Here is an 11915-nt window from a genome sequence, read left to right as displayed (position 1 = left end):
AACATATTAATTGAAAAGAATATAGTCAGACTCCATCCAACCCACCCTTGTAGTGTAATATCTCTTGCATAAAATGACTATCTACCTTATTTTAAAAAACTGGTAAGAACACTTCATGAAATCTTAAAAGGCTGCTTTTTTTTTTCTTTAAACAGGAACAGGTAAAACATACAGCGAAATAATAACAGAAAGGAAAGTGATTTATGTGGCTATTCACTTTCAGGAAACTGATAGAACACGAACAGAACATTGCAGTAACAGACATAAAATAGTTGAAAAGAGATGATATCTACAGTTTGTGGTACGCGGGCCTCTCACTGTTGTGGCCTCTCCCGTTGTGGAGCACAGGAGCCGAACGCGCAGGCCCAGTGGCCATGGCTCACGGGCCCAGCCGCTGCGCGGCATGTGGGATCCTCCCGGACCGGGGCACGAACCCACGTCCCCTGCATCAGCAGGCGGACTCTCAACCACTGCGCCACCAGGGAAGCCCTTAAATTCTCTTCTAAAGAAAACTCCTCATGGATTTCCTTAGAGAACCCGTCAATCCCTCCCTGACTACTTTCCCCTTTGGGATTTGGCTGTTTTGGTTTTACGTATAAACATTAACCAAAATCAAAGGTGTTTCTCTGTTTCCTGCCTGAAGTGTATCTGTAAACTATGCAATGAAAATAATGAAAAGATACAAAGAACAAACCCCCAGTTTGACTATGCTAGTGCTAACATGTTAAATGGCTTCTAAAGAAGTAGACTGGATTTTGGATACACCGTATTTTTTTTTTTTTTTTTTTTTTTTTTTTTTTGCGGTACACAGGCCTCTCACTGTTGCGGCCTCTCCCGCTGCGGAGCACAGGCTCCGGACGCGCAGGCTCAGCGGCCATGGCTCACGGGCCCAGCCGCTGCGCGGCATGTGGGATCCTCCCGGACCGGGGCACGAACCCACGTCCCCTGCATCGGCAGGCGGACTCTCAACCACTGCGCCACCAGGGAAGCCCTGGATACACCGTATTTTAAACGGAACCTTCTACACAACAAAAACTTCTAAGGGCAGAGAAAAGATGGCATTGGTCTCCCTAGAATTAAGTCCAATCTAATCTACACACTTTTAAAATTGTTGAAGTATCCGTCTTTTGTAAGCCTTTCAATGTAGTGGCACAGCTTCACAGCTGTCCCCAGCTTCAGCCCCATGTACTTCATCATCATCATGTCACTCTTGAGCAGTAGCAGAGCCTTCCCATCAATGTCATGTTGCCTGAAGAGGCTAGGGAGGACACCTGACATCTGAGGATCTACGTGTTTCAGAAACAGGATCACTTCATCCACAGACCAGGTTGAAGGGACATCAGGGAAGCTGTGTTTGAGGACACCCGGGTCACTTCCAACTGGTGAACTTGGAGCGAAGCTGGTCGGGAGGTAGAGAGGTGAGCCAGCATGGCTGAATCTCTTGTTTTCCAGTGAAGCTGGGTAGGCCATCATGTCAGGGTTATGTGCTGGACTGCATTCACCCTGGGTCAGCACGGTTGCAGGTTCGGCTGCAGCGGACGGGGTGGCTAAGAAAAGACTGCAGGTGCTGTGGGCCACTGGACTGTGGAAGCAAGGCGTGGAGGAGGAGCCCTGCATGGGGCACTCGGGCACGTAGTACTGCTGGTAGGAATGTGTGAAGATGGAGGGGAGCGTCGGGCTCTGACTGAGGCCTGGCTCCTGCTCCTGCTTGGGAGACGCCTCGGACTGAAAAGATGTTCCTATAGGATCGCTCTGGGAATTATTTTCCGGCCTTCGTACTGGCATAGTAGGGCTGTAACTTTCAGGGTAAGAGAATGGAGAGGAAGACTCCTTCTTCCTCATTTTCTGGTATTTGATCTTTCTAGAAAGCAGGTAATTATAAATTTTATATGCATATCCAAGTGGCTTGATTTTGCCACAATGACTTCATACGAAAACGGTGGATTTTTGTAACCGTTCCATGAATAACATCAAACTTCTTATCCAGATTTTGAATAGCATCATAGATGACCTGGCAGAGAGTAAGGACATCCAGAACTGTTTTTTGTTGCTCTTCGTTGTAGGATGTGTTAGACATAACACTTTCCCCATCGATTTCACTGGAGCAGCTAGACATATTTTTTGTGCAACCAGAGCAACTCCGCTTTCTCTGAGTTGGGCCTAATTATTTTTAAACTTTCTGGAGGGTTATTTGCAAAACTGCTTGGTCACTTAGGACTGGTAAATCTTCAACTCCTTTAGATATACCGTAGTCACTTCAACAACTTCTTCGTTTCCTATCTTGCAAATAGGCCATGATTTATTTAACTCGTCCCAAGTCATGGATATTCAAAAGTCACTCCTCAAGTCTTGCTCTTACAAAGAACACTGCAGAGCAGGCTCCCACCTCTGCTTCAGGCACACACCCAAGACAAAGTTCAAAGGGAAGAAAAAGTGCCACTTGATAGACCTTTGCAGGCGCCAGAGCCCGCCAAATCGGCCTCCGGAGGGCGCGGGAAGCAGGCAGCAATGGCGCCTCTTCCTGGCGGCGACCGATGTAACGATTATCACCACTCGACGCCTGAAACGTTCCTCGCGCCGGAAATAGGGCCCGACCACGTGACGCGCCGGCCGCGAACCCCACGGAAGCTGAGGCGCAACATTCGTACCGGTGAGCGCCCGAGTACTTAGATTCCCACGCGCGCAGCCAGCCGCTGACCAATCAGCGGCCGCTACAAGGCACGCCTGGGCCGTCAGCCGACCAATCCAGCGGACCTCTGAGCCGTCGCAGGGGAGCGGGCGTTGCTAGAGCTTCTGCTAAGGGAAGAGGCTTTGGTTACCTCAGCACGGCCGCAGTTCACTGAGTCTGCAATTCTTGATTGAGAAGTTGTGCTGGTTCCATCTGCTTGTATCCTAAGTGTGTTAGCCTACTTCATCTCTTTCCCTGTCTTCTTACTGTGTACTTAGATTCCCACGCGCGCAGCCAGCCGCTGACCAATCAGCGGCCGCTACAAGGCACGCCTGGGCCGTCAGCCGACCAATCCAGCGGACCTCTGAGCCGTCGCAGGGAAGCGGGCGTTGCTAGAGCCCGTCGCAGGGAAGCGGGCGTTGCTAGAGCTTCTGCTAAGGGAAGAGGCTTTGGTTACCTCAGCACGGCCGCAGTTCCCTGAGTCTGCAATTCTTGATTGAGAAGTTGTGCTGGTTCCATCTGCTTGTATCCTAAGTGTGTTAGCCTACTTCATCTCTTTCCCTGTCTTCTTACTGTGCTTTAAATTGATTAAATAACCTGTGTGATTCAGGTATTTTGATTTGGTTGGTGAACCTTTGTGACCTTTGAGAAATCTTGCCTGAGAGCATAGTTGGAAGCTACCATTGCATCAGGTAATTTTCATCACATCACCCAAACATCTGTATTAGAACACACACACACACACACACACACACAGAGCTGACAGAATAGCACCCTGTCTTTCACCCTAGGCCCCCCTTCACAAAAAATGCATAATTTTAACCATACATTAAATTTTATACCATAATGAGTTAAATAATGAAAAACAGCAAATAGCTTTATGGTTGATTTTGTAACTTACAAAAAAATCCCTATGTTTATGATATTAGATCTGTGTCATTTTAATCTTGACAACTTTTTGTAATTTATTTTATAGTATTGTAAACTTCTCACTCTGATTTGTGTCTTTTTTAGTGGATTTTTTTTTTTTTTTTTTTTTGTGGTACGCGGGCCTCTCACTGTTGTGGCCTCTCCCGTTGCGGAGCACAGGCTCCGGACGCGCAGGCTAGCGGCCATGGCTCACGGGCCCAGCCGCTCCGCGGCATGTGGGATCTTCCCGGACCGGGGCACGAACCCTCATCCCCTGCATCGGCAGGCGGACTCTCAACCACTGCACCACCAGGGAAGCCCTTTTTTAGTGGATTTTATAATTAATGCATTACTTTGGGTAAAGTCAGAGGTTTTTTTTTTTTCTGACAGTAAATCAGATTTGATTGATTGACTTGATTAAAGAGGACTAGCTTTGCTAACTAGGTTATGTGCCAGATATTTTTCATAAATTGAATGAGCTAAATATGAAGCTCCAAGGTTTGACTATATAAATACATATATCTATATATTCTAAATGTATATTTATATGTAATAAGAAAAAGTATATTGAAATCAACAAATTTATTTTCATAGTATTTTCCAGTACATTGGATTAAACAAGATAATTACAACAATAATAAATCCCACATGAACGTGCCATCAGTCTTGGTCTAAAATGCCTCCTTCTCTGCACTTGGCCGTGACCCAGGTTCAGTGTCTTTTGTGGTAGACAGAATGGTCCTCCAAGATGTCCATGCCCTCATCCCTGGAATCTGTGAATATGTTACATTACATGGTAAAAGGGATTTTGCAGATGTAATTAAGCTAACAGGCCTTAAAATAATGAGGGTATCCTGGATTATTCAGGTGGGCCGGATCTAATCACACAAGCCTTTAAAAGCAGTGAACTTTTTTCAGCTGGAGACAGAGGAATGTGACAGAAGGAGAAGATAGAGGGATTTGAAGCACAGGGAGCACTTTACTACCTGTCGGTGGCTTTAAAAATGGAGAGAACCATGATTAAGGCTCTAGAAGCTGAGACAACCTCTGGCTGACAGCCCCCAAGGATACAGGAGCCTCAGTTCTCCAGTGAAAAGGAACTGAATTCTGCCGACAACCTGAATGGGCCTGGAAGCACATTCTTTCCAGAGCCTCTGCAGAAGAGCTGAGGCTGGTCAACACTTATTTTGGCCTTGAGACCCAGGAGGAGAGAAATCAGGTGAGCCCATCCTACCTACAGAAATGTGACACAGTAAATTTTTGTTGCTTTAGTCACTAAATTGGTGATCATTTTTCATGGCAACAATAAAAAATGAATATATACCCTCCTAGCTTTCAGGACAGTGCCACACCTGCAGCTGACTTTTTTGCTTGTTAATTTTCGATTTTCTTCCCTCTGGAAGAGTAGTCCTTACAGCAAAAAATGTGACTATTGTGTGTGTCAGTCACACTGTCTTATACATGCATACTTTCGGGATATTGCAGGTTTAGTTCCAGATCGCCACAATAATGTGAATATTGCAATAAGGTGAGTCGCACGAAGTTTTTGGTTTCCGAGTGCATATAAAAGTTATGATTACACTATGCTGTAGTTTATTAAGAGTGCAATAGCACTACATCTAAAAAATATGCATACCTTAATTTAAAAATATTTTATTGCTAAAAAATGCTAACTATCATCTGAGACTTCAGCAAGTCCTAATCTTTTTGCTGGTGGAGGGCTTTGCCTCCTTGTTGACTGCTGATTGATCAGAGTTGGCATGGCTGTGACAACTTCCTAAAATACGATAATGCAGTTTGCCTCATTGACTGACTCTTCTTTTCGCAAATGATTTCTCGGTAGGGTGCAATGCTGTTTGATAGTGTTTTACCTGCAGTAGAACTTCTTTCAAAATTGGAGCCAATCCTTTCAACCTTTCCTGCTGCTTTATCAACTAAGTTGATGTAATATTCTAAATCCTCTGTTGTCATTTCAACAATCTTCACAGCATCTTCACTAGGAGTAGAGTCCATCTCAAGACACCACTTTCTTTGCTCATCCATAATAAGCAACTCCTCGTCCATTAAAGTCTTATCATGAGATGGCGGCAATGCAGTCACATCTTCAGGCTCCACTTCTATTCTTGCTGTTTCCACCACATCTGCAGTGACTTCCTCCACTGAAGTATGAACCCCTCAAAGTCATCCATGAGGGTTGGAATCAACTTCTTCCAGACTCCGATTAATGTTCATATTTTGACTTCTTCCCATGAATCACAAATATTTTTAATGTTATTTAGAATGGTGAATCCTTTTCAGAAGGTTTTCAGTTTGTTTTGCCCAGATCCATCAGAGGAATCACTATCTTTGGCAGCTATAGGTGTACGAAATGTATTTCTTAATAAGACTTGAAAGTTGCAGATCCATGGGTTGCAGAATGTATGTTGTGTTAATGGGCATGAAAACATTAATCTCATACATCTCCATTATAGCTCTTGGGTGACCAGATGCATTGTCAATGAGCAGTAATATTTTGAAAATAATCTTTTTCCCCTGAGCATTAGGTCTCAATAGTGGGCTTAAACTATTCAGTAAATCATGTTGTAAACAGATGTGCTGTCATCCAGGCTTTGTTGTTCCATTTACAGAACACAGGCAGAGTAGACTTAGCATAATTCTTAAGGGCCCTAGGATCCTCAGAATGGTAAATAAACATCGGCTTCAACTTCAAATCACCAGCTGCATTACCCCATATCAAGAGAGTCAGCCTGTCCTTTGAAGCTTTGAAGTCAGGCATTGACTTATCCTCTCCAGCTATGAAAGTCCTAGATGGCATCTACTTCTGATATAAGGCTGTTTCATCTACATAGAAAATCTGTTGTTTAGTGTAGCTACCTTCATTAATTATCTTAGCTAGATCTTCTGGTTAGTTTGCTTCAGCTTCTATATCAGCACTTACTGCTTCAACCTTGCACTTTTATGTTATGGAGACGGCTTCTTTCCGTAAACCTCATGAACCAACCTCTGCTAGCTTCAAACTTTCCTTCTGCAGCTTCCTCATTTCTTTCAGCCCTCATAGAATCGAAGAGAGTTAGGGCCTTGCTCTGGATTAGGCTTTGGTTTAAGGGAATGTTATGGCTGCTTTGATCTTCTGTCAAGACCACTGAAACTTTCTCCATATCAGCAAAAAGGCTGTTTTGCTTTCTTATCATTCGCATGTTCACTGGAGCAACACTTTTAATTTCCTTCAAGAGCTCTTCCTTTGCATTCACAACTTCGCTAACTACTTGGCATAAGAGGCCTAGCTTTCAGCCTACCTTGGCTTTTGACATGCCTTCCTCGCTAAGCTTAATCATTTCTAGGTTTTGATTTAAAGTAAGAGATGTGAGACTCCTCATTTCACTTGAAATCTTAGAGGCCATTGTAGGCTTATTAATTGGCCTAATTTAAATATTGCTGTGTCTCAGGAAATAGGCTGGAGGAGAGGGAGAGTGATGGGGGGAATGGCCAGTTGGCAGAACGGTCAGAACACATACAACATTTGTTGATTAAGTTCTCTGTCTTACATGGGTGCAGTTCATGGTGGCTCTCAAACAATTAGAGTAGTAACATCAAAGATCACTGATCACAGATCGCTGTAACAAATATAATAATAATGAAAAAGTTTGAAATATTGCTAGAATTACCAAAATGTGACACAGAAACGTGAAGTGAACAAATGCTGTTGGAAAAATGGTGCCAATAGACTTGCTTGATGCTGGGCTGCCACAAACCTTCTATTTGTACAAAAATGCAGTATCTGTGAAGCACAATAAAGCAACACACAATAAACCGAGGTGTATCTGTGCTGACTACAGTAGCGTTCATTTGAAATAAAACCTAATTCGAAGAGATTAGTTTAAAAAATCCCTTATCTATCTATCTACCTACCTATCTATCTATCTATCTACCTATCTGTCATCTATTTACGTGACCCAGGTGATTCATGGGGGAGTCATGGAGAAGCTTCCTTTTTAGGAGATCAGTGGCTACAGTGGTGGGAAATGACTCCATTGACCTTAACTACCTTGAATCCAGAGGCTATATCTACAGGTACTTCAGTGAGAGCTCTGTCCTCATTTATTACTGTGGCACTCAAGTCCCCTGAAAACAGAATGTGTGTGTGTGCGAGTGTGCCCACGCACATGTGTGAACATGCACTTAATGTTGGGCAGTCAGGGTGTGGAGTGTACGAGACCCTTTTGGGGTTTACTGTCTTATTCGTGAATATTTGTTTTATTCTGGGAACAGCCCTTGATACGTTCATTGCAGTTGGTTTCTCAATAGCTGCACTTGTACTAAATAATGCTGTCCCTTTAGCTACAACTGAGTGATTCAGGAATGGGTGCCTGACCTATGTCAAGCCAATTTGAATCCTTCCCTAGTATCTTTCTGACTGGATTAAAAAAAAAAAAGCTTTCTTTTATGGGGGAAGGAGGCATGATGAAATGAGATAGCAACTGTTGGACATCCTCTTTTCTGCCATGTGGAAGAAGTCATCTACTTTGGAAGGAAACAAAGTCAACCCACAAGAAGCAGAGGCAAGACCCAGAGTCCAGGAAATGATCAATTTCAATTGCTCTTGAATTCCAGCTGAATCTCTGTCATTGCCATTGGATTGTTCAATCCCTTAATAATGTAAGTTACCTCAATATTCTTTCAATAAATTGTTTTTGGTCAAAGCTTGCTCGGGTTGGATTTCTAACAGAATCCTGACCAATACAGTTGACACAGCTGATAGTCCAAATTAATTGTTCCATACATAGTACAAATTACAGTAAGAATTAAATGATAGGAAGTCAGAAGCTAGAGAGATTCTTAGGGACAGGGTGGTAAGATGAAACGCTTGACTAAAGCTTTGACTTAGATGGATGGGGAGGAGTCTTTGATTGCAGAATTTTCCAGGCAAGGAGAATAGCATGTGCAAAAGGGTGATGGTCCCAATTCCAAAGATAAATTTGTGAGACAAAGTGTAGTTAGAAGCAAGAGTGTGTGTAGGAAGAGACAAGGTTGAAGAGGAACTTCACCGCTGAGGACTTTGGATGCCAAGCTAAGAAGTTTGTGCTTTATTGTAATAGAGAGCCATTAAAGTTTTTCAACATGAAAGTGGTATTATAGGGCTTCCCTGGTGGCAGAGTGGTTGAGAGTCCGCCTGCCGATGCAGGGGACACGGGTTCGTGCCCTGGTCCGGGAAGATCCCACATGCCGCGGAGCAGCTGGGCCCGTGAGCCATGGCCTCTGAGCCTGCGCGTCCGGAGCCTGTGCTCCACAACGGGAGAGGCCACAGCAGTGAGAGGCCCGCGTTCCGCGAAAAAAAAAAAAAAAAAGTGATATTATAAAAGTTGTGTTTTAGAAATTTTAACCTGGTAATATGCAAGGTGAGCTGAAGCAAATAGAAGTAGTGTTAGATGTATGATTTGGAAGACAACTGCAGTCATCCTGACATGAGTGACAAGAACCTGGACCAGAAATGGAAATGGAAAGAGAAGGAGTGTCTTATTCATCTCTGTATCCTTCACATTACTTAGCAGAGTGACTAGCATCTTGTAGGCACTCAACAAATTCTTGTTAATAAGTGAGGAATTCAAGTCAAGTAATGTTTTATTCACATCATCAACATGTTATAATATTTTAGTATTTTAGATTACAATTTGAAAATAAACTATTTTGTTGAATTATTGAAGACACTTAGTCTGAATATTTTAGTTGTCATTGAATTCCAATATAACCTCATGAAAATCAGAGAAATACATTTTTTTGTTGTGACTAACCGTTCCCTTTAAATCACAGAAAGAACTCAGTTGCTGGAGAAAGGTTTGTTCATGTGTTTATTAGAAACTTAATTTCTTACATCTTTAAAATCTATTTAGACTATTTAATATTTATCATTTCATAAGAAAATGCAATATCTTCAGCCACTTCAAGTGTTAATTGGTATTCTACAGATGAAGAATACTGTTTATTAGCCTGATGAAAATACATGAAATTTTCTTTTTTCTTATAACTTGTCTTTAGAGAAAATGGCCAGCAAAGACCATTAGTAATCATGCAGGAAAATAGAACATTAAGATGCCTTATACAGTCAGTGGATCTCATATCTTGAGTACTATGCTTTTGATACTTTATTATTTTGATACTTTATTATTCTATCTCCTTTTATTAGTAGAACACCATGCCACCTCCTACTATGCATGTCTTCATTACTTTGCATTCAGTGGTGTCATATTGGTAGCTTGAAATCCTGGTGGGAGTGGTGGAAGTATTTACATACCAGAAATTGGTAAACACTATAAATAAAGTCTTTTGTTTATTTTGTTGATTGTCTAGACCAGAGGTATGGCCTGTGGGCCTGTGATCTGTTTCTGTAAATTAGATCTTACTAGAATACATCCACTTATTTGCATATTGTTTATGGCTGCTTTCATGCTACAATGGAAGGGTTTGAGTACTTGCAACAGAAACTGTATGACCCACAAGCCTAAAATATGTGCTATGTGTCCCTTTAAGAAAAAGTTTGCTGATCCCTGGTCTAGACTTAAAAAGTGATGGAGAAAATATTAATAATCAAGATCAAACTTAAAAGTGTGCTGTGTTTATGACTGTTACATTGTCAATGGCATAAAATGTTGAGAAAATACTCTTTCAGTGTTTATGCTATTCAGCAGAGAAGTTGCTCATATCCTTGATGAATGAAGTTCTGATGTATGTCTCCATTGTTTCACACTTTACTCGTGAATATAAATGAAAATATCATTACCACATTGGAACTACATTCAATCATCATTTGCAACTGATGGCTGTCTATGGAGACAAGAGGTCAGCAAAACTCAAGGAGAGCATTCTATGAGAATCAATTGCTTATTTGGAATTCATGATAAAAACTATAGTCAGTCACAGCAACCATATATTGTTAGTTTCCATTTACGTGAAATGTTAAGAATAGGCAAATTCATAGAGACAGAAAGTAGATTATCTGTATAAATCTTTTCAGTTTGGTGGTTTTTTAGTATATTTACCTAGTTGTGCAGCCATCACCACAATCTAACTTTAGAACATTTTTCAATGCCTCCAAAAGAAACCTCGTACATATTAGCAGTTATTCCCCATTCCCACTCCCCACTCCCTCCACCCAAGACCCAGGCAGCTAGTGGTGTTTTTAGTGTATTCACAGAGCTGTGTGAAGCTCTAAAAATATTATACACTTTATTATTACTTGTAAAATTTGGTATACTTATCTATTATAATTTATAATAAAGGTACAATGTATAAGATACATATTTCTTCTCTTTTTTTTTAAAAAAAAGCTCATTGTTGATACTACAAAGCAACAGCAATCAAAACAGCATGGTATTGGCACAAAAGCAGACATGTGGATCCATGGAACAGAATAGAGAGCCAGAAATAAACCCACACACCTACGGTCAATTAATCTTCGACAAAGGATGCAAGAATATACAATGGGGAAAAAACAGTCTCTTCAGCAAGTGGTGTTGGGAAAGTTGGAAAGCTGCATGTAAATCAATGAAGTTAGAACACACTCTCTCACCATACACAAAAATAAACTCAAAATGGCTTAAAGACTTAAACATAAGACATGACATCATAAAACTCCTAGAAGAGAACATAAGCAAAATATTCTCCGACATAAATCGTACCAATGTCTTCTTAGTCAGTCTCCCAAGGCAATACAAATAAAAGCAAAAATTAACAAATGGGACTTAATCAAACTTACAAGCTTTTGCACAGCAAAGGAAACAATAAATAAAACGAAAAGAAAACCTGTGGACTGGGCGAAAATATTTGCAAATGAGATGACTGCCAAGAGCTTAATTTCCAAAATATACAGACAGCTCATACAACTCAATAACAAAAGAACAACTCAATTGAAAAATGGGCAGGGGACCTAAACAGACATTTCTCTAAATAAGACACACAGATGGCCAACAGGCACATGAAAAGATGCTCAACATCGCTAATTACTAGAGAAATGCAAACCAAAACTACAAAATCACCTCATACCAGTCAGAATGGCCATCAGTGGGACTTCCCTGGTGGTGCAGTGGTTAAGAATCTGCCTGCCAGTGCAGGGGACACGGTTTCGAGCCCTGGTCCGGGAAGATCCCACATGCTGTGGAGCAACTAAGCCCGTGAGCCACAACTACTGAAGCCCGTGCACCTAGAGCCTGTGCCCTGCAACAAGAGAAGCCACTGCAATGAAAAGCCGGCACGCTGCAAAGAAGAGTAGCCCCCGCTCGCCGCAACTAGACAAAGCCTGTGCGCAGCAACAAAGACCCAACGCAGCCAAAAATAAATAAATAAA

At 41.9% G+C, this 11915-nt stretch overlaps 1 pseudogene; it reads right to left on the bottom strand.

The window, feature by feature from the left end:
* Nucleotides 1-1087: 1087 nt before the first annotated feature.
* LOC112066777 (sex comb on midleg-like protein 1) lies at nt 1088-2116 on the bottom strand (annotated as a pseudogene).
* Nucleotides 2117-11915: the final 9799 nt, after the last annotated feature.

Source organism: Physeter macrocephalus, chromosome 11 (genome assembly GCF_002837175.3).
Source record: "Physeter macrocephalus isolate SW-GA chromosome 11, ASM283717v5, whole genome shotgun sequence".
Classification (NCBI taxonomy): domain Eukaryota; kingdom Metazoa; phylum Chordata; class Mammalia; order Artiodactyla; family Physeteridae; genus Physeter; species Physeter macrocephalus.
The sequence above is the reverse complement of the archived record's forward strand: the minus strand, read 5'-3'. Positions and strand labels throughout refer to the sequence as shown.